Genomic DNA, 24,025 nt, shown 5'->3' on the forward strand with positions numbered 1-24,025 from the left:
GCTGTTTAATACTGAATTAGCTATTCCGTAATCAGCTGTGCTGAATGCATTACAAGGGCACATTTCTTTTGCAGCTAAGAAGCAAGCAATGGCCAAAATATCCTACTAAAACTGCCCTTGTGAGAGGCAGTCCAACCTTCTCCATCGATCAGACATTATCCAAGGAGCCACCAGGACCACTGTCCCATACAGAAAGCTCTGGCTGCTTGGTGAGGCACATGCAGGACCCGCAGGGCTCCACAGCTGGCTCCTTTATCAGTGAGTCTCATGTATAACGGGGCAAAAAAGAAAGAAAGATCACTGAGGGGCAGAGATGATTCTGCTGTCTGTCCACTTGCCTGGGGTCTCAGTTTATCTGCCTCTAAATTACTTTTTTTCCCTTAAAGGACATATATTAGTCTACTAGGGCTGTGGAAACAAGGTACTATAAACTAGGGGGCTTAAAACAACATAAATTTTTTTTTCCCCACAGCTCTGGAGGCCAGAATTCAAAGTGTTGGCAGCACTATGCTCCCTCCAAAGTCCTCAGTGGAGTACCCTCTCCTGCCTCTCCCAGCTTCGGGTAGCCTCAGGTGTCCCTTGGCTTGAGACAACATAGCTCTAATTTCTGCCTCTGCCCTCACATGGTCATTTTCCCTGAATGTGTGTGTGTACACACAGTGTTCTCCTCTGCGTGTGTGTGTGTGTGTGTGTGTGTGTGTGTGTGTGTGTGTGTGTCCTGTCCAACTTTCCCTCTTATAAGGACACCAGTTATGTTGGATTAGGGCCCACTCTAATGATCTCATCTTAAACTTGATTATATTTGCAAATATCCTATTTCCAAATAAGTTCACATTCACAGGTCCCAGGGCTTAGGACTTTGACATTTCTTTTTAGGGGACACAATTCAATCCATAAGACCCCAGGATTCAGATTACTTCTTCTGGTGCTTCCCAACAGGGTTAAGTCCGTTATAGCAATAGGTGATAAGTGCTCCAAGATGTCCGACACAAAAATAAACTAACAGAGTGTGATTCATTCACTCATTAATTCACTTGGCATTACAGCATACTATGAAAGTACTCGGTGCTGAGACGTGGCTAGACTTGCCTATACAGTGATGAACAGGACAATGTGGTACTTGCCTTCATGAGCTTGGAGTTTTGTAGGGGATTATGCAAATATCCAATTAATCATAGTTAAGTTAAATCTACTAAAGGAAAAGTCTGGTATATTATGACAGCATATACTGAGAGGATTTGATACAGTGTGGGGAGTCAGAGAAGGTCTTCCTAAAGCAAGATAATTATGGCAATGATAACAGCAATGATAAAAATAATGATGCTAACATATATTGAGCATTTAATGTATTCCAGGCACTACTGTAACTGTTTTACTTGCACTCACTCTCCCTATCTTCACAGCTACCTCTACCCAACTTTACAGATAAAGAAAATGAGGCAAAGAGAGGTTAGGTCAATTGCTGAAGGTTGTAAAGGAGGTAAGATTTCTGCTGAGACCTGATTAGGAATGAGAGGTAAGGAGGTGGGGACAGAGAGCGATACATGGAAGCAGTGGCACGTGCAAAGACCCTGAGGCAGGGTGGTCTCCTCTGTGGCCAAAGCGAGGTCAGCACGGGAGAAGGTGGTATATAAAGGAAGAGAAAGGCAGTCAGGGGTTAGATCCTGACGGGCCTTGTCAGCCAGATTAAGATATTTGTCTTTACCCTGAAAGTAATGTGAAGCTATTGATGGGTTGATACAGGACAATGTCTTAAAGAAATTTGTATTGTAAAAGAAAAAAAGGTTTAGTTTCAATATGAAGAAAGGATTGGAGGGGGACAAGAGTCTCTAAAAGGTTAATAAGAAGCTTCAGGAAGAAGATAATGGTGACTTGGACTAACCTGGTGACAGTAAAGATGAACAGACATGAACACATCTGCAGTTATTAAGAGGCAGGATTAAGAAGACAGGGCTAACACCTAGAACACTGTCAGGATCAGCTGGGTGGGTGGTGGTGCCACCTACTTCAGTGAAGGGGTACTGGATGAAGAACAGGTTTTGGAGGGAAAATTGTAGCTTTGGTTTGGACATATTGAGTTTGAGGGCCTATGTGGCATCCAAAAAGCTATGCCAGTACACCAAAAGGCAACAGGAAATACAGTTCCGTAGTTCACAGAGAGGTCAGGATAGAAACAGAATTTCCGAGGTCATTGATATAGCGACAGCATTTGAAACTGTGGGAGGGAGAGAGTTTGACTGGGCAGAGAGAGGAGGATGAGGAGACTACGGGCTTCAGACTGGGTTCCAAGGATCTCCAGTATTTAAAGATCAGGCAGGAAAGGAAAGCAAAGTCTGGCTGAGAGGTAGGAGGAGGTCAATCAGAAGATGGGACATGATGTGACAGAAGCCAAGGGAAGAGAGGATTTCAAGGCAGTAAGCACATCTAACACTTCTGAGTAAGATGACAAATGAGAAGTCTTAATTAGAATTAGTAGCAGAAAAGTCATCAAAGAGCTTATCAAAAATAATTTTAGTGATGTGAAGAGGGCAATGAGTTTATTGGAAGGAGTGGACGGGTGAAATAAGGAATCAGAAAAGTAAGAATTTTGTACCTTCTTAAAGAAGTTTGGCTTTAGGGGAAGACAGGGAGTGGCTGAAGGTAACGTGGGATCTTGGTGTGCACGTGTACGTGCGTGTATGTGTGATTTTAAATAGGGAATTTTAGTTTAGATCAAACATAAATATTCACGGTAAGGATTCAGGGAAGAGAGAGAGAGTTATTTAGGACACAGGATAAAGAGGGAAATCAGCAGCCTAAGACTCTCGGAAATTTAAAAGTGGTGGGATTTGTAACAGGCAGGGAGGGCGGGAGGGTGCAGGAACAGATCTGGTACCAGGAAGCTGAGGAAGTTTATATTTCATGGCTTCTGATTGTTGTGAGGGATAGGAGGTGAGGTCATGGGCCCAGGTGAGAGCAAGAGGGGCTTGGCAATTTGAGGAGGTTGAAACAATCATTGCAGAGAGGGAAGGCTGTTGGAGAAATCCAGGTGAGAAGGCATTCTGGTTCAGAGATCTCTGTCACTGTTTTCCAGACGTGTTTCAAATGTCTGGGATGAGGCTGATGCACGGTCAACACTTAGCATATTTGCTGAAAGAATATTTTATGAATTTGAGGTTGCAAGGTGATCATTGCCTAAATGCCAAAGCACAGAAACATAGTTTCCTCTCTGTTTATATGTGACCTCGAGTCCCTTCACACAATTGAAGGCAGTTCTTAGCAGGCTTAAAAGGAAATTCCAGTTTAGGGATTTGAAACTCTGTGAAGAAATGTAGCTTCTTTTGAATTACAACTTACATCCGTGAGAAAAGATTATGCATTTTCACCTTAGTCCCTTTAGAAAGTTAGTTCATTTTCTGTTAAGTCCTTGCCTCCTTTCAGACAATTTCTTCTTTCCTTTAAGGCACCTTTGCCAAGGACACATCCACACTTAGGAAGCTTTTGTCAAAGGATTACCACTTCTTTTTAAGAAATGTGTCCATGTTAGAAAGAGATTTGTCATAGAATGGGTGGCAATTACTCCATGTCCAGAATGGAAGGGATAATGGCATACTTCTTACACGCCTCCCCTGTGTCACTTCTGTCTTTACTATGCACCAAATGGCTTGAGTCAGTTTTGACGTTTGCCACTTCTTATGGAAATTTTATAAGTGATTTGACAATACCTATTTTTATCAATGTCGATTAAGTTCAGCAACCCAGCTTTCAATTCTGCAGTGAATATTCGTGTATCTCCTCACATTCTACTGGTATCATTTAGGCTTCTCTTTCACTGCTTATATTTTATTTTGGAATTGAAATTAGCATAACTTTTTAGTAATCGTCATTCTTGATAATGATTTAGTAGCTTTGGATTCACAGAGAGAAAATCTGCTTAAATTATCCCAGGAGCGTATATATGAATAGAGATGATTTCTTGATTAAATCCTGCATTCTTCCTGTTCCTTTGTCCGGCTTGATTGTGTCCCTTCTTTCTAATAGTAATTGAGAACCATCCTGTGACAATATGTTTATAAACGATAGCACTTTATTTTCTAATGATAGCATTATTAGAAAAGAATTTTTAAACCATTTCATATTTTAAAAGGTGATATTCGTTCATTCCACAGAACCAGGAAATTTTCAAAAAGATGTAACATACCATCAATGATAAAATACTCCGACGGTCACAGACATTTAATTATGCGAGTCATGTTAGCAGCCTCAGAATAGCTTTTATTTGTTAGTTTAGAAAAATGCTACTCATCATCTAGAATCATCAGCTTTCAGAAATGTTTTTCAATGCAGTTTGTTTTCCGCAAGGAATAACTTGTATATGAAATATATTCCAGAATAAAGCCTAATTCCCCCTGAATGGCTTGCGTATGAGTGACTCATTATGGGCTAAGTGACAATTAATTCATTTTCATCATTCATCGATTCATTTCAACTTTGGTTAGGCAAATTAATCACCTGAGGTGCACCCTGTTTGAATCCATGTGTTAGGTCTGCATATAAAGTAACTACAGGAGAAAACAACAACAAAAAAGCCTGTTTCTGCCTCCTCAGGACCAAGCAGAGTGCACTGCAAGTGGTAAACGCTTGATAAACAATTACTGAAAAAAACAAAAATTTGCTCAAATTCTCACTATTACTCATTTTAGGTGACATGCATATCTCTACTGTATATATATATATATATATATATATATATATATATATATATATATATATATATATTTTTTTTTTTTTTTAGATTTACTTCCACGCTATCAAAATAACTGCTGGCATTGCGACAACTATTACTGAAATTGTCTTCCATTAAGTGTCTACTGTGTATCTAGAGTAGGCAAAATGTTCAAGTATTTCACCTAACTGCAAGAAATGTGGAACCTTTAGCCACAGAGGAAACAGTTTTAAAATTCCAATGACCTTAGTGCATAAGGCTGGCCATGATCTGGCCTCAAACTGCTGTGTCTCCAAATGGTAGGGGCTTTGAATTGTTTTGAAAACATACGACCTTTTTGAAAAGAGCATCAGAATCGCTATTGCAGATACTCCATCGATACAGGATGGGTCACATCCAAAATCTAGTTTGATGTCAAGACTGATGATGCCACACACACACCCGCACAGTACGTGAAAAGATTTACTGCTAACCTCCCAGGCAAGTCTGAAATGACTCAGAGAGCAGGAAGGGGAGTCTTGGCGTCTTTGTGGCGGTTACAAGCTAGGATCACAAAGAAGGTTCCTGCGTGCTTTGAATCTTCTCACTGGTGCCAAAGGAAGGAGCACCTGGGCTCTCTTAGCTGGGGGCAGAAGGGATGAGGGACGGGTGAAACCTAAAAGATGCTTGTACTCAGGCATCAAAGACAGAGTCAGATTCTTTATTCCAGAAGCCATCAGGGGAAAAGTCAGAATTTCGTGGAGAGAAGTGTAAATTCTCATCTTTGTATTGTTCTCAATAATCTATTTCATGGCAGGCAAGGAATCACTTCCTTTGGAGTGCTTAAGGCCTCAAAGGCTGTGATTGGCCCTGGGCCACAACTTAACCTTTCTAACCTTCTCTTCTACTGTCTTCCTTTTTGGAACCAACTGTTAGCCACAGGGAATCATGGTCCAGCTTGACCCCCTGTCTTTGCTCATGTTCTTCTCTAGTCCTGGAAGCCTTTCCCTCCTCATTTGCAGGTGTGAGTCTTCAAGTCCAGTTTAGAGGTTTGAACCTTCTCATGGTTCTGCCTCTTAGAAGAAACTGCTGCTGCTTCTAAAGCCCCAAAGCATATTCTGTTTTTCTGACAGCACTTGCTGTTCTCCAGAGAGTCTCTGAAAGTGCCTGGAGAACAGAATCTGAGATTGATATTTATATCTTCCACACTGTCTTTCTCATAGGATATCAGCTCTAAGAGGGCAGGAACTTTTTTTTATTGAAGTATAGTTGATTTACAATGTTGTGTTAGTTTCTGGTGTACAGCAAAGTGATTCAGATATATATATATATAGATAGAGAGATATAGATACACACACACACACACACACACACACACACACACACATATATATATATATATATATATATATATATATATATATATATATATATATATTCTTTTTCATTACAGTTACTACAAGCCATTGAATATAGTTCCCAGGAACTTTGTTTTGCTCATTGTTATTCCTTTAACTCTTGGAACAGTGCCTGGCACAGGTGTTCACTGTATACTATCTTGTAAATAAATAACAAATATTTATTGAATAAATAAAAGCTAAATTCATACAGGGTCTCTGACTCAAACTTGAATTAGTCTCAATTTGCTTCTTCATGCATTGCTTAAATAAAAGGAAAATGCATACTTTATGTCAAGTTTAGCATTTCAACTGGCTGAGTTGGCAGTCGAACTAATTTAAAGGGAAAATCAATATTGAACCAGGCATCCACAACTGGGTGTCTCTGATACGGTTCTGTAACAGAGAATCTAGCATTTTCAGAAATGGAGACAGACTTTGATTGAAACAGAGTGTTAAATAACCTGTGATCATTGAGAAGGTATTTGGGAAGCACAGACATTTTGCTTTTGCCCAATTTTCAGAGACCTATGCTAAATCTGTTCCTTTTACTCACAGCTGTGGGCAAAATTAGCAGATGCTTAGAGGCTGGCTTCCTCAGGCTGTGCACAAACTTTCCTGAGCTGTACCCGTAGGCACCACATTTATTGGAGGCCAATCTAAGTCAGATTATAAGATAAGAAGAGATTTCAAATACTGGTCTTGTGAACACAGAATGATATCAGGTGGGTTGGTCTGAGTGAAAGACATCTAATGAGGAAAGAGAAATCAGGAGTGAATAATTCCAAAGAAGTTTGGCCTCAATGCTCAAGGCCTAACTCTTTTCTAGGCAAATATAAACCACAGTCTGCAGAAGGTTACAGCTTCTGCACTCAGATATGTACTCCCCAAATTAAGGGTGTCAAATTCCAACATCAAGAATTCCTAGCTAAATTGGATTTCAACTGATAGCTGTTTGTTTTAAAGAAGTTTTCTTGCCTTTCTATTTCTCTGTATCTCTTCATATTCAAGAACTTGCCTGTTTTTTATTCTTAGGTTACAGATGCCACACTGGAAAAGACAAAAGGAAAAAGAGGATATCTGATTTAAGAAGAGGATAATCATTAGGAATAGGAGGACTGGTAAGCTGATTACAAAGGAGCCTGGGGGAGGCTGTATTTTCCACTCCTTGAATCTGCACTGGTCTTATGATTTGCTTTGAGGAAACACTGTATGTAGTTCAGAGCCCAGGCTTTAAGAGGTCTTGCAACTTCTGCCCTCCTAGATGCTGCCCTGAAGGTTCCATGTAAGAAGCTAGCCTTGCTTCCTGGAAAGTGAGAGGCCACATGGAGATGCATCAAGGCACCTCAGCCAAGAGTCAACCAACCACCAGATGTTTGAGAGAGGTCACATTAGACGTTTTATTTCAGCTGAGCCCCCAACTGAATGCAGTTGTGTGAGTGAGCCCAGGTGAACCCAGCAGAGAAACCACCCAGCCAACTCACAGATTTGTGAGAAATATAAATCATCTTGTTTTTAGCCACTAAGCTTCGGGATGATTTTGTTACACGGCTAAAGGTAACTGATGCACAGCCTGATGGTGAGTTTTACCTTTAATTAGTCTACCTGGCAAGTCTTAGTCAATTCTTTCCACTTTCCAACTTCTTAGATTTTTTACAACAATAAAACTCTACATCTTTAAATATTATATATCTCTGAAGGGTCATTAATTTGTTCATTCATTCACTGATTCACTCAGTTTGGTGTTGCTCAAGTATCATAAATGTGTTAGGAAGTAGCAAAATGAGACTTTACAGGTAGGCTGACACTAGACCCCGGCTTTTCAATTCAATATGGGCTGACAGTTAAAAATGAAATAGAATAGATGTCAACATCACACATAGTAAAGCTAAGCATGGTTTCGTTTATTAAAACATATGAGTATGGTGATTCATAATATAAATGTTTCTCTTACCTTAGTAAAAACAGTTTGAAAGTCACTGGACAAGATCATGGAAAGCACCACACAGTATCCTGAAAAACCTGGATTTTCCCCTATAGTCAGAGGTGTCATTGAAGAGTTTTAGGCAGGGTTGTACATGGGTTTTAAACTGACTGACCTGGTGGCTGTGTGATAGATCTATATGAAGGAGGATGGCAGAAGTAGGGAGAGGAGTTAGAAGTCTAGGCTGAAACAGGGATAAACAGGGAGGCTTTCTTTTAACAAGGATTTACTAGGTTTGGAGAGAAAGAAGCCTACTTGAGAAGTGTTCGGCATTTAGATCAGAAAAACTCTGAGATTGGATATGGAGGTGAAGGGAAGGAAGGAATCAAGGAAATGACTGATATTAGTAGGTTCTGACAGATTTTATTTGGAAAATAATGTTAGGAAAGGCATCGTGGATGATAGAGATTTCTATCTTGTATGAACAGCATGGCCACGAGCAGGGATAAATAATGTAGGTATAAGAGTAGCATTTGTATTGGGGGCTTTATTTATTTTATCTTATTTTAAATTTTTTTTATCAGGGGCTTTATTTATTAATTTAGTTTGGGGCATGGCAAATATCCATGCTGTTTGTAGGACATTCAAATAGCAGGTAGCTAGATACATGAGTTTGAAGCTGGAGAAACAGATGTGAGCATCATTAGATGGTGATTGAAACCAAGATGGTAGGTGTGTGAAGACACTCTAAAGAGAGAGAAATGGGGTCAAGAAAAGAACTTTTAAGTGTTGGGGAAGCCCTTCAGTGGTCAAAGTAAAAGGAGGCCAGAATGATGGCAGAGGAGGAAGGCCAGGACCTGCATTGCACCAGAAATCAAAGGAAAGGACATTGCCAAGGAGGCTGGGTTTAATAGTGTCAAGTGAAACAGAGAGATCTAGGGAGATGAAAACTAAAATTGGTCAGATAAGATTGGTAAAATAGGATCAGGCAATTGGGAGGTTATTTATAAGCACATCAGCGGAGTGTTGGGGGCAATAGCCAGATGGCAGTGGTTTAAATGAGTAGAAAGAGAAAGGATGTCTGGATAAGATTGAAAGGCAAGCTTCTTCCCCCACCTCCCTTGCATGAGTTCCTTCTACTTGCTGCTTCTGCGTTATCATAATTCAGGCCTCCACTGCCTCTTGCCTGGACCACTGCCTCCACACTGTTTACTGTACAGACTCTGGGATTTAAAGAATCACAAGAATTGTGACAAGTAGAAAAAAACCTGACACATGAATTGTCCTTACAGCACTAGGTGACAGGTACTCTGCCCACCTGAATACAAAGCCAACGATAACATGGCGGCAGGAGTATTTAAACTTTCCTGGGAAGTTTAGAAAATGTCCCAGAGAATATGGCATTTGAACTGAATCTTGAAAGATGAGTGGGTTTTCCCAGAGGACTAGGCCATTTGCAGTAGAGGGATGGCACGTACAAGCCAAACAACAGGACACGTGGCCAGAAGGTAGGTGGGTGTCAGTCTACTTGGCTGCCACAACAAATGCCACAGACAGGGTGCCTCAAACAAAAGAAACTTATCTCTCACGGTCCTGGAGGATGGAAGTCCAAGGTCAGGGTGCCTGCACAATCAGACCCTGGTGAGTTCTCTTTTCCTGCCTTACAGATGGCTCCCCTCTTGCTGTGTCCTTACTTGGTGGAGAGAGAGAAAGAGCCCTTCTCTTATTAGAGCACCAACCCCATCATGAGGGCACCACCCTCATGACATCATCCAAACCCAATTATCTCCCAAAGGCCCATCCCCAAATACCAAGGGTTAGGGCTTCAACACAGGAATCTTGGAAGGACACAATTTTACCTACAACACTCTGCCTATAGCCCCCTAAAATTCATGTCCTTTTTGAATACAAGGTACATTCACTCCATCTCAATAGCTCCAAAGGTCCTAACTCAATTCCCTATCAACGCTAAAGCCCAAGGTCTAAAGTCTCATTTAAATATCATCTAAAGCAAGCATGAGTGAGATTCAGGGCATGATTCAGACTGAGGCAAAATTTCTCTCCAGCTGTGAACCTTTGTAAATAGGTGTTCTGAGATCTAATTTCCAAGTGTGTGTGTGTGTGTGTGTGTGTGTGTGTGTGTGTGTGTGTGTATGGTGCGGGGGTGTGGCGGGTAGTTTAAAGGTTCAATCCTACGAGACTGCCCCCTTCAGAAGCCAATCACAAGCCCAGGTTATTACCTGTAATTTTGACTGACTGGCTACAGATTGGAGGTTCCCATGATCCCCTCCTTGGACTTCAGATGCAATTCACAAGTTCAAGTTGCTACCTGAACTTATGACTGACTGACTATAAATCAGAGGTTTCACAATCCCCTCTCCTTTGGTTTAATTCATTTGCTAGAGGGGCTCCCAAAACTCAGAAAAACATTTTACTCACTAGATTACTAGTTTATCATAAAAGGATATAATAGGAATTGCCAGATGGGAGAGGTGTTCAGGGCAAGGCACATGAAAAAGGGTGTGGAGCTGCCATGCCCTCACCAGGTGTGTCACTTTCCCCAGATCTCCATGTGTTCACCAACACAGGAGCTCTATGAACTCTGTCCTTTTAAGTTTTTATGGCTTCATAACAGAAGCATGACTGATTAAATCATTGGCCACTGGTGACTGACTTAACCTCCAGCCCTTCTTCCCTCCCTGGAAATCAGAGGGTGGGACTGAAAGTTCTAACCCTCTTTCCTAGGTTGGTTCCCCTGGCAACCAGCCTCAATCCTTAGGTATAGTCCAGAAGTCACCTGATTAACATAGCAAGAGACACCTCTATCACTCTCATCAGACAACCCCGAATGACTTCAGTAGCCCTGTGCCAGAAACAAGGATGAAGACCACATATATATATTTCTTAGGATAAATCACAATCATCACACTGTGGAACCAGACAAATTTTGTGTTTCCAAAGTACAATGGTGGGACAGGCATAGGATAAACATCTCCAGTCCAAAAGGTTGAAATCAAAAGGAAGAAAGGGGTAACAAGTCCCAGGCAAATTCAGTACCCAGCAAGGTAAACTCCATCAGATCCCCAGAATCAAGATTAACCCTTTTGGTTCAATGACCCACCTTCCAGATCCACTTGGGCAACAGCCCCTTTCCCATGACTCTGCTGGCCAAGGGTTTGTCCCCAAGGTTCTGCTGGGCATGGACATTATCCCGAAGGCTCCAGGGAGCTCTCCCCCCAGGGCTCTGGGTGACCCCACCCTTGCGGTATTGATTAGAAGGCCCTGTCTATCCCCTTCAGTCCAATCTGGCAAGGTCCCTGCTCATACAATCCCATCATCTCTTTATTGAGTGATAATCCAACCCCTGGTGTTCCCTTTTGAACATGCTTTCTCACTTTTCTGCAATATAGACAGGATGAGAAGTATCTAAATCTTCACGTTTTGGATCCTTTTTGCTGAACAATTCCTTCTTTATTTCATCTCTCTCTTCCTGCATTTTACTACAAGCAGTCAGGAGGAACCGATTTTAATACGTTGCTTAGAAATCTCCTCCACTAAATATCCAATTTTATCACTTGCAAGTTCTACCTTCCACACAGCACTGGAACATGAACACAATTCAGCCCAAGTTCCTTGCTACTTCATAACAAGAATAGCCCTTCCTCCAATTTCCAGCAACATGTTTCCACCTGAGACGTCACCAGAAATGGCCCCCCATTTCTATGTTTCTATAATATTCTGTTAATGATTATTTGTGTATTTTCTAAGATGGAAAGTTTCCCTCTCTTCTTCTGAGCTCTCTAAAGAATTACCTTTAAAATTTCCTTCATGGCAATGTTGGCTTCTTCTAGCATGCACTTCAAAACTCTTCCAGACTCTCCTCATGACCCAGTTCCAAAGCCACTGCCACATTTGTAGGCATTTCTTATAGCAGCACCCACTTCTCAGTACCAAAATCTGTCTTAGTCTGGGAACCAATAATATAAGAAGTGATTTACTATAAGGAAATTGACTTACGGAGTTACTGAGGCTGAGAAGTCCCAGGATCTGCAGTCAGCAAGCTGAAGACCAAGGAGCATCTGTGGTATGGTTCCAGTCCGAGTCCAAAGGCCTGGGAACCAAGAGAGCCAATGATTTAATTCCAGTCCAAGTCCAAAGCCACAGGCAGGAGAACACCAAAAGTGCCAACTCAAGGACACTGAGAAAGAGCAAATTCTCTCTTATTCTGCCTTCTCCTATTCAGGCCTTCAGTGGACTGGCCGCAGCTCACCCACACTGAGAAGAGCCATCTGCTTCATTCAGTCTTCTGGTTCAGATGTTAATCTCATCCAGAACCATCCTCACAGACACACTCAGAATACTGTTTAACCAAGTATCTGGGTATCCCATGACCCAGTCAAACTGACCCATAACATTAACCAGCACAGTGTGTACAGAGGGGCTTGCAGGGACTGAGGTTATACGGGCAGGGCTGGAGCCATTTAAGAGCACACGCGTCAGCCTTCTAAGGCTTTTTGTTCGCTCTTAGCTAATAAGGAAGCATTTAAATGTCCTAGCAGCAAGGACACAGGATCAGAATTGTGCTTTAGTTTCTTATTAACATTAACGGTGGTGATTGAAATTTCTTCAGAAATTCACCCCAAAGACCCCAGAACAATATTTAGAGGCACTCCCATCTAGATTCACAGCCTGGCTTCAGCACTTACTATTTATGTGAATTTGGCAAGTTACTTAACCTCTTTCTGAGTCTCAAGTTTTTCCATCGGCAATACAGAAATTTCAGAAGGTCACATGGATTAAATGCCATCATGTTGGAAATAAATGGAAAAAAGGATCTTTCCCTGAATGGTAGCTCTCCTGCCCTCTCTGTGGACAGTCAGCCTAGATATGCAGCCTACATCAGCATATTTTCACCAGTATAGGGACCAAGTGATAAGAAATCACATTTCTGTATGAGAAATTTCATTTTACTATTTGTAAAAAAGGGAGCTGATTGATAGAAGTGGACTGATTTTTACGCTCTATTATGAAAAATTTCAAACATGCACAAGAGAGAATATAGTTAATGAACTTTCATATACACATCACCCATTATCAAGATTTTGCACATGTGCTTTATCGATGCCTTTCTGTGAGGTATTTTAAAGCACCCAATATCACAGACAACCCAGAGTACCCTAAAAATGTAGGTATGTGGCTGCATACCTAAAATGCATTGTCACACCTAACAACACGAAGTAAATATTCAAGTGTTCTCAACAATGATAGGTCTCTGCATTTTTAGAACTATTCACATCATAGGGACTTCGTTAGTAAGTGCATAGAAATTAGTGGATAAAAACAGTTAATTTTTTACTTCCAAACATATGTGTAATTTTAACAGTCCAAAAAAAGTGTTCACTAGTTAGGTTGACTTATGATTTGAAATACAGAATTTATTTACTTTTGTTGGTTTTGGGGGGGAGTAATTAGGTTTATTTATGTATTATTTGGACAGGGGTACTGGGGGTTGAACCTAGGACCTCATGCATGCTAGGTGCACACTCTACCACTGAGCTATGCCTTCCCCCGCCGTGAAATACAGAATATAGTGAGTTAATTATATTCATACAAAGGCTTGTGCCATTGATGATGATGATAGTTTAAACCTGGCAAATCAATACTAATGCAAAAATAGAAGCCACAAGGGAAGGCTTCAGGACATTATCAACAGGCTAGCTTTGCTTGTATTCTCTGTAAAAACTTGTGTTTTATCAGAATTAAAAAGCCATTGTGATGGGATTCAACTCAGTGATGGATGTGTGTGTGTGTGTGTGTGTGTCTGAGAGAGAGAGAGCGAGAGAGACAGACAGAAAGAGGAGAGAGAAAATTTATATACCATCTTTTTAAGTAAAATTATTGGAGAGCAATGACTTTCTTCATAAATTAGACACAATAACAAAGCCTTATTGTTGAAATTGCTTTTATGCAAGTGTAACCAAGTACTCAAATCAAAAACGTCTTTATCCTTGAAACTGACCTTATCCTAGTCATGGATTGCTGGCATTTAATATTCAAGCTTCCTAACTCATTTTTGAAAGGCTGTCGCAGGAGAATTGCATGTAGAATATAAAATGATTTATTTAGTCCCACAGTCCCTTATACGTGGGAACCAAAGAAAAGAGAAAGAAGACAAGCTGACTCTCTCATATTAATGGAAATTATCGCCTACAAATTAATTTAAGCAATTGATAGTACAAAATTAAAAATAGTAATATAAGAATCTGGTTTTTAAAAGTGCTTCTGCTATTCATGCCATCCATTCATATTTGAAACATCTGTACTGTAAGTGTGTCAAGGTAAGATATTTTAGCCTTGTGCTGTTTCCATGAAATCAGATCCCCCCAATTGGAGTGCTAAACTAATTAGAGTTCATTCATCTCCACAGTGCATTTCCATGAGTTTATCTCGGGAAACAAACATTCACAAACCCAGACGACTGTTGTGAAATAAAAGGATGATGATGGCACAAGGCTTGTTGATCATTTTCTCCCGTGTTAAGTCTAATAAAACAAAACCAAAAAATAAGCTGCATCAGCACATTTAAATGTTTGGAAAAAAAATCTGCCAGACAACTGGTTATCTTTAACAAGAAAGGAAAAAAGAAAGATTTAATTCAAGTAGGTTATTAGCTAAATTCTACTTCATTTTCCCCAGTGTTTGTGGTTAAAGAGGTCACGTACAGGATGTGCCCTCTGGTATGGGTAGTATAAACAAGCTGATGGAAGAAGGTCAGCCACATGCCCTTGTTTCTGAACACAGACTTCGTGCCTTGGAAGTCCTTTCTGAACTTCCAGGGGTTACATGTAAGCCAGTTAACTTTGCAGCGGTGTCCATTGGAAGATGCAGTTGCAAAGAGCCAGGCCTATCTTTAATACGGTGTGAGAAGACTGTGGCTTCAAAAAGATAAGAAGCCACTTGACAATTCCATTGGGATGTCTAATAGTTGTCTCAGACTCAACCAGCTCCAAACTCATCTCCTGTCATGGCTTCCCCTACCTCCACTGCTCAGGCTGAGTCATCCTTGACTCCTCTCTCTCTCACAGCCCATTTCCAGGGTTCAGGGAATCCTGCAGGCTCTGCCTTTAAACTGTATTCAGAACCCAACCACTTCATCATCACCACTGGAGTCTAAGCCACTCCATGTCTTGCCTGGATAATTGTAGTAGCTGCCTAACTAGTGTCCATGTTCCCTCTGGTGTCTCTACAGTCTTGTCGCAACACAGCAGCCAAGAGGATCTCTTTTAACTTTCAGATTCCCTACCTGAACGTCTCTGAAGACTTTTATCGCTGAGTAAAATCCGAAGTCTGCCTTATGACCTATCAGGTTCTACTTGACCTGATTTACAGGTTACTCTGCTCCCCTTTGTTCATTTCTCCTCCAACACACCAGACACACCCATGCCCCAGGGCTTTTGCACTTGTTTGTTTCTCATCTGAGAACACTACCACCCCCTCACCCCAAATATCCACACAACTAGCTCTCTTACCTCCTTCCAACCTTTACTTAAATATCACCTTTCCTGGCCTCTTCATCTAAAGGCACAATCACTCTGAATGTTCATTATTCTTTTCTCTAGTTTTCTTTGCCTCTGTAGCATTTATCACCACCTAAGTCATGCCTTATTTTATTTATTTATTTACTTTTTATCATCTGCCTCCTCAACTAGAATATAAGCTCTCTGAGGACAGAGTTTTTTAGATTACTAAACCCCTTGTGCTTAGAAGAGTATCTGACACTTAGTAGGTGATAAATATGTGTTGAATAAATAAAGGTACCCATGCAACTACATTTAGTAGTATTTTGTGTTAGGTGTTTTTAAAACATGCTATCATATTGTGTATATAACTCTTTCCATACCCAACAATTTGGCATAGAACTCTTTACACATTAAAACGTTGCTCAACCTCATTTGATGGAATTGTGGTATGTCTCGTATGGCTATAGCTCAGGTCTTAAGGGGTTTCCAATTTTTAATACAGACAATGTAACATGCATGTTTTATGCCTGCCTCCTGGGGCATATGAGAGTGTATTTCTGTAGGCTGAGCAGATCTGTGTTTTTTCACCTTTGCAAAACTGGAACTATGTTTCTGGGAATTCTCTCTTACATAGTCCCTACACAGTGTGGGCTCTAAGGAGGATTTTTCATGGGCTTTGGAAGGTGGAAGTTAGCAGGCGCCATATTGTTTTTATCCTGGAAGGTCGGTGATGCCTCAGCTCATGTACCCTATGGCTTTCTACTGGCTCCTGTCACTGCACCGGGGTAGAAGCTGGGTCACGCTAGGCCAGCCCAGTGGGGTCTCCTGCTTCAGCTTCTCTGTCTCCTGGGATAGGTGGGTGTTTAGTCCATGGGGGCATGGGTAGGCTCCTCCTGTAGGATGCCCTGATCAACCAAGTGAGAAGTTCGGTGGTGCTGAGAGTCTAACGCAGATTCTCATCCTTCCTGGTGGCTTCAGCCTCAGTCTCCAAGATTCCAGTTCGTTCTTCCTTCCCCCACATTACTTCCATTTTCCCTTCCTGACCGCCGGCCCTGTGGATTTCAAGCTCCTGCACCAGACACAGAAACAACGGCCACATATCGACTATGCAGCCAGCTCCCACAAAAGCATAAGGTCCAACCCCAAATATATGTATTTATATCCTGGCGGTCTGCTTCTCTGACAACATGCTGACTGGTGCAGGTAGATATCAAGAAACAAATTTGCGGGGCCATAGGATTTGTACATTTTTTCATCTTAATAGATTACAAGTTTGATCTCTCGTCTATGAAACACTGGAAGCATTTCCCTGCCAGGGATCTATGAATTATGAATCAGTTTCATTTGTTTGCACCTTAGCAACCTGAGTAGACAGTGTGTTTTCATGTTGCAGGGGTGCCTATGGAGGAAACCAGGGAAGGGAAACAAGACCAAATAAGAGACCAAATGATGTCTAGTCCTCCTCTGCACAGCTGGCCTCAGTTAACAGGACCACTGTGAATCAATTTACATTTTAAATGCTCCTTTTGTAATGCCAGAAATCAAAAACATAATTTCAATAAAATAAAAGCTTAGATTTTTTTTTTGGTCGACTGTCACTGAAGGTTTGCTATTCGTGAGCGAAAGCAATTTTCCTCAGTGTGTGAATTCTTACTCTTGGCAGATGTTGGACAGATGTTTTTACTATAGACATGTGGGGACTTTCAGGAAAAACACCCTTCTAATTACTCAAGGCAGCCAAAAACTGTTTTATAACTTAGTGATGGAATTACAAACATGTCTCACGGCTTAGAACATTCATATTAAGATGCCATAATAGTTTGTTGTTCCTTTGATCACGTCTGTGTTCTAAGAGTAAGTTCCTTAGACCTCTGTCCTCTGGGAGGCCTGGGGAGATGTTTTAATCTCCTGCCCCTTTGTTATTACTGACTGAAATGAGTTTTGGAAGACAGAGTCCTCATTAGATTGCCTAGTACCCCTCTAATCTAAAGAGTTTCTATTAAGCAGTCGTCCCTACAGGTGTCAATAACAAAAGGCCATTTAAAAAACAGGAAGTAGCTTTCCTCTTTGTAAGAATGTGTGGGTGGAGCGGGGCCTGCCTGCCTCTGACGCTGAGCATCACAGGCTGCCAAGGGCAGATCAAGCTTCACGATACAAAGTGACTGCGGCTGACCCACAGAGTCCCAGAAGTGGGTTCCCATGTGCCTTTGACAGAATCAACATTCCTAGATGGCATTAGGCTCACCAACTGGCAAAAGCAAATTCGTGCGTGATTTATATTTTGTTTTGCAAAAACTAGTCAAGCTCAGACACTAAGCCGAAGATTAACAGTTACCTCTTTCTTAAAAGCTGAGCTTTCTTCAGCAAAGACCTGCAATGACCCTGTGGGTCTCTGGGAAGCTCTGCCTCTTACCCCTGCTGGCAGCCGAGGGCCTGGCACAGCTGGGAAAGAGAGCAGTTGCAGCTGCTCCGCAGTGGGATGCTCCACTGAACAGTCCTGCTCGTATTCCAGAGGCGTCTATTAAGTACTCCCAAGTCACTCTCCAGGGAGTCTTCAAACACGGGCCAGCCTCCTCAGGTGAAGGCTGGGATGCATTCAAGCTTTGCAACCGCTTTACTGATAAGGTATAAAATCCGAACAGAGTGGTGGAAGAAGAGGAAGAGAGACTGCCCTGCTCTGATCTCTAATAAGCAAGTTCCTGGGAATAGGTGTTTTCACTTCTTGAGAATTCTTTTTTATTTTTAAAACGCCACTAAGGTTCACTACAGTTGAGAAGTGCCCCTTTTCAGAGCACTTCTGGCCTAGGGTTCTGCTTGGTCCTCTCGTCATACAGATTTTCTGGGAGTGGGGCACATTCAGCAGGGTCATTCCTGGTTGGCCTAGAGCGCTCTGTGCCTTTGCAGACCTTATGGTTTAGTTTTCCGACTCGTGAGGAGAAAACAATGCACTTCCTAGTCCTGACTCTGATGTCCTTTCCTTTCCTCTTCATAGCACAGAGGGTCACCCTCCTGGGAAGTGGCATTTAGGCATCTGGGAGGAGTTCTATGGGAAGGTCTGGCGTATGTCTTTCATAAGTAACTATGGGTCCAGGGTAGGCACTTGGCACAACTGTAACCTCAAATGCCATCTGACAGCAAACAGCTCATGCTCACTCACCTCCTCTGTCTACGGGAGAGTACCTCCAACCTGGCAGGCATTCCCTGATGCGCAGAGTTCCACACCCACCTTCCCCAGCCTAGCTTCTCCTCTTGGTGTCCTGCATAGGAAGATAAAGCACAAAATGAGTCCATCTTGCTGACTCTCAGTGCAAAGGGTTCCTTGGGTCTTGAAATCTTTGATGGTCCCAATGGTGTGTCCCCTAATGCATATCAATGCTTCTAACATAACATCGAAGGCTTTCTTCACGAAACGGCAACAACCACACAGAAGTAAGAGTAGCTACTTACCACGGACTGGACCTTGAGATAGGTATATAAACCTACAGTCTGTCTCTTTGCAAACTGAATCTTACCTTTTAGAAACATGTTGGTAAATACCAGACAAAACCGCTGAAAGAGTAGAAGTGATGTCCTCTGGGAAGGGGAGATGGGGGAAGAATGGGTGGGCGGGGACTGCCGCTGTTTGTAGATGTTCACTTCGTGGAATGATTTGACTTTTACCTATTTCTCCTGGTATTTATCATCATTATCAACAAAAATGCTTATATTTCCATTTCTTGATTTTTTTTCAGTTTTATGTAATATTTTATGGTTTCCTATTATTGGGAGGTGAGGATTTAGCTCCCTTATAGCCCTCCTCCCATCATCTCAATATATTTTGTTCTCTCAATACTGTATTTAGACTGTATACCGACTGTAAATATTATTCATAGCTGAGCCACGTGGTCTACTTTTCTTTTGTTGTACAAGGTTGAGTATCCTGGAGTTAATAGCTACTATTTCTATGTCTCAATCACTTATTCATGCCCTCTTGATATCTTCAAACACACTGGGTAATTGATCAGATTTGGTTTTGTTAGTGGTACCTTTCCTTCAGCCCTCCATCTTCCTGCTCTAACCCAGTAATTAGTAGTTAGTAATTAGTAGTTAGTAGTTTGTAGTTAGTAGTAGTTCTCCTCACCATGACCAGAAGACAAGGGGTGTGATTTCTTCTACTCCTCTCCTGTGTTGCATCTCTAGTTTCTTGAATCTCATGTCTTCCTTTTATTGGTTGAGTGAAGCACATCTTCCACCAGTCCCCTGAGAAAGGGCACAGAGGAGATAAATTTGTTGAGGCTTTCCACATGTGCATATCTATGATCACTTACACTTACAACCACCTGCAAGGTAGTAATTATACTTACTTATTGATAAATGTTTCAGAGGCTTAAAAAATCTGCCCAAGCTCACATACCTATAATGAAGTAGAACTGAGAAAGAAATTGACAGAGTTGTATATACACACACAGACACACACACACAAACACACGATACAGAACTGGCTAGTACCACTTATCATTAATTCATTTTACTTTCACAGAAACAAATTTTAGAGAATTAATTTGAAGAGTATAAATTTTTCTCTCCATTTAATTTTTTTCCCTTTCTAGTTCTGCCTAGACCATTAATCCCTTACTCTTTTTGAATGATATTCCTAGATAAACATTTCATTTTCTGTAATTAGAATGTCAGCTTGAATACTAAAAGAAAATAATCAATGGAGAAATTTTGCAGATACAGCAAATTGAATTTGACTGTACTATATCCTATAAATGTTAGCTTGGATACTTAATATTTTTTTCATGGGATAATATAAATAGCAATAGGACTACAAGGATTTATAATTAGTGAATAATTAGACAACTTATCTTAGAAATACCAACTACAGTTTTTATTAGAGAAAAAATCCTTCACGCCTCATTCTTTATTGAATTATTTGACTACAGAACTTGAAGTTTAGGCAATGACCTAGATGAACTTTAGTTCTTTCCTTTAGTTCTATGTTAAAACCACTTCACATAAAAACAAGGAACTAGTATAAAAAATGATACCAATATTTAATTTCTCCACAGCTGTTATGAACTGAATGTTTGTGTCCCCTCAAAATTCATATGTTGAAGCCCTAACCCACAATGTGATGGAATTTGGATAACCGGGTTTAGATGAGGTAACGGGGGTGGGGGTCCCTGAGGTGGATGAGTGTCCTTTTACGAAGAGGAAGAGAGACTGGAGTTCACTCTGTCTCTCCACCAGGAAAGGACACTGAGAGAAGGCTGCTATTTACAAGCCAAGAATAGGGCTCTCACCAGGAACCCAATGGGCCAGCACATTGACTTTCCAGCCTCCAAAACTATGAGAAATAAATGTTTGCTGTTAAAACCACCCCGTCTATAGTATTTTGTTATAGCAGCCAAAGCATACTAATACAACAGTCCATTTATTAAAATTTGGGATATTTCAAGACCTAGGATATTATAATATGAGAAGGAACACTTTATATTTTAAAAGAACATTTTAAATCTTAGTCTAAGATACATGTAATTTGGAGGGCTGTATAGTGAGTGTTTTTGCAAAATCAGAGCTCTGCAGTGGGAAACACTGCCACCACTGGCTGTGTGAATCTGAGCAAGTTTCTGCATCTATGACATAGTATTAAATAAGGCACACTCTGCAGGGTACTGTGAGAGTGAAGAGACTAGTGTCCATCAGGGGCTTAGCATCATGCCCTGTATGTAATAAGAATTCAATATAGGTTAGATTGCTTTTTTAAATGACTTACATTTATTCTCTCTCTCTTTATCTCTATGTGTTGCCCAAACAAAGGACCAAATCAAGAGTAGTTTCTGACTAAGATGTCTGTATCAGTCAGGGTCAAGTCATGAGACAAAAAACCATAAAGTGTTTAGAAAAAGTAAAGTTTAATATAAAGAATTATTAACAGTAGAATAAAGTAACAGAATTAACTTGTGAGAAGTAAAGAGAACTGTAGAGGATACAAGGGTAGCAGATATAAGGAGCAGCCACCACCTCTGGGGTGAAATATCATCTCCAAGGAAGGAAGCTTCCCCACCCAGGTTGATTCAGGCTTCCCTGGAGGGGGCTGGCATGGTTCACTAGATGGCAGGAAGTCACGGAGGAAGTGTACTGGTAGAACTTGCCAGAGATCTTCCCTCTGGGTGTTAGAGAAGGCTGTCCATAGGGAATTACCAAGCCTCAGAAACTTGTGAGGTGCTGGGGATACCTGGTGACCACTGGGAGGCAGAGGAGACTGCCCTCTGCAGGTGCTGCAGGTGTCTAGTCCACTTCTGTGTGTAGTTTGGACCAGGGCATTTCCAGGTCATTTGCAAGAAATTAAGGTCAGCTGCCGGGCTGCTAGGTGACCAGACTTGCAGGATCCCGGGCATATGTATACACGAGGCTGGGCACAGTGATCTAGGCTGGGGCACCAGCTTGCACTGTCTGTAGCCCCTGGCTATGCCATTGATGCTTGAGTTGAAAGCTAGAAAGAGCGTGCTGCAGCCAGATATTGGAGAAAGGCACATGCTTCTGGAACTCAGCATAGGAGGGCAAGCAATGGAGAAGAAGCACTCTGTGCTGGAGCCTGGAAAGAGATCCACCCGGGAACCAAGAGGAGGAAACTCTTCTCCCCCTAAGACTCTCTATAAACAAGGCTTAATATCTTGCTAGGTGGCGAAGGGGAAATATTTGCAAAGCCCAATTCTGTTATCACAGAGCGTGCAAAAAGGGTGAATGTGCAGCTGAGCTGTAATAACTTCAATAACCTGTACCAAGTCACAATCAGAAACACATATACAAGAAATTATCAAATCAGGACAACGTTTACAGTATGCCTGGCACTGTGTGGTTTAGAGAGATCAAGAACATTAATCCTTAATAGGGTGATAAATGTGGCACGTACCATTCTAGGTGTATGACATCCAACAAAGAAATTTAAAATCTTGTCTTCTCAGAGAACTTAAAGAAGAAGCAAGAATATAATGCAAGAAACAATTAGAAACAAATAATAGACTGCCCAATGTTAAGTAGGGTTATACAAACTTTGCCAAGCAATTATAGAGGTGACAGATTTTATTTTACTGTTGTTTTTGTGTAGCTATGTTTTTTTAATCTTCCACAGACATATTCAAACTGCTTTCTATTTAAGTATTTATTAAATTCCATAATAAATTCTGTTTCTCTACAAGTTTTACTGATCACAAATAAGCACTGTTTTAAAATCATACAAAATCATATCACAATGTTCAAAATGCGCCAATTCTGAATTTCCCAAAAGCTAAAAAAAAAAAGCATTACTTTGTAGGTCAGCTAGAACTTTTTTTTTGGTTAAATAAATATTCTTGTCTTAACATTGTGACTTCTTATTTGTTGCCAATTTGTCACACTTGTTTTTCTTAATATTGCTTCTCTTAGGAAATGCATCTTGGGAGTTAAAAGAAAATGTTGGAATCCAACAGAACTGGCTTAAATCCCAGATCTTTCACTTTTTTTTTTTAACTTAAGATAGTCAGTTACAATGTGTCAATTTCTGGTGTACAGCACAATGTCCCAGTCTTGCATATATACACATATATTCATTTTCATATTTTTTTCACTAAAGGTTATTACAAGATATTGAATATAGTTCCCTGTGCTACACAGGAGAAATTTGTTTTTTTATCTATTTTTATATATAGTGGTTAACATTTGCAAATCTCAAACTCCCAAATTTATCCGTTTCCATCCCCTTTCTCCCAGTAACCATAAGATTGTTTACTATGTCTGCAGGTCTATTTCTGTTTTGTAGATGAGTTCATTAGTGTCCTCTTTTTTCTTTTTTTTAGGTTCCTCATATGGTAATTTTCTTCCTTTTTCTGGCTTATTTCACTTAAAATGATGATCTCCAGGGCCATCCATGTTGCTGCAAATGGCATTATTCTATTCCTTTTTATGGCTGTGTAGTATTTCATTGTATAAACATACCACAACTTTCATCCAGTCGTCTGTTGATGGACATTTAGGTTGCTTCCATGCCTTGGCTACTGTATATAGTGCTGCTATGAACATTGGGGTGCATGGATCTTTTCAAATTAGAGTTCCCTCTGGATATATGCCAAGAAGTGGGACTGTTGGATCATATGGTAAGTCTATCTTAGTTTTTTGAGGAGTCTCCATACTGTTTTCCACCAGTTCTTTCACTTTTTAGCTCTGTGGGCTTGATAACTTAACTATCACTATCCCAGGTATTTCAGTTTCTTCACCTTTTCAAAGGGAAATATATGTAAAAATCAAATTCATGTAAGGATTAAACAGTTGTATCACTTACATACAGACACACTTATGCATCTATGATATTTAGCAGACTGCTGATACACTATAAATATTTGTTACCTTTTAGGGTTTAATTCGCATAAGAAAGGGGAGAACAAAAACGAATCAGTCTATTTTCTGCTTGATAATATCTGTGATAGTGGAAGTAAAGGGAGGAAATTTTGAAATGCATGGATAAACACAGTTTGGCCAT

The 24,025-nt window shown here is 40.7% G+C and overlaps 2 long non-coding RNA genes across 2 annotated transcripts in view; both read right to left on the minus strand.

Moving 5' to 3' along the window:
• The window catches only part of LOC141578105 (uncharacterized), a 190,465-nt gene extending 171,700 nt beyond the window's left edge, over positions 1-18,765 (minus strand). Inside the window, exons 1-2 of the long non-coding RNA XR_012508020.1 lie at positions 18,683-18,765; positions 12,023-12,116 (exon numbers count right to left, since the gene is read on the minus strand). This is a non-coding gene — a long non-coding RNA (uncharacterized LOC141578105). The remainder of the gene's footprint in view (positions 1-12,022; positions 12,117-18,682) is intronic.
• An 886-nt stretch (positions 18,766-19,651) lies between these two features.
• The window catches only part of LOC141578116 (uncharacterized), an 84,435-nt gene continuing 80,061 nt past the window's right edge, over positions 19,652-24,025 (minus strand). The window contains exon 3 of the long non-coding RNA XR_012508052.1: positions 19,652-19,764. This is a non-coding gene — a long non-coding RNA (uncharacterized LOC141578116). The remainder of the gene's footprint in view (positions 19,765-24,025) is intronic.

The sequence above is a fragment of the Camelus bactrianus genome, chromosome 1 (genome assembly GCF_048773025.1).
Source record: "Camelus bactrianus isolate YW-2024 breed Bactrian camel chromosome 1, ASM4877302v1, whole genome shotgun sequence".
NCBI lineage: Eukaryota > Metazoa > Chordata > Mammalia > Artiodactyla > Camelidae > Camelus > Camelus bactrianus.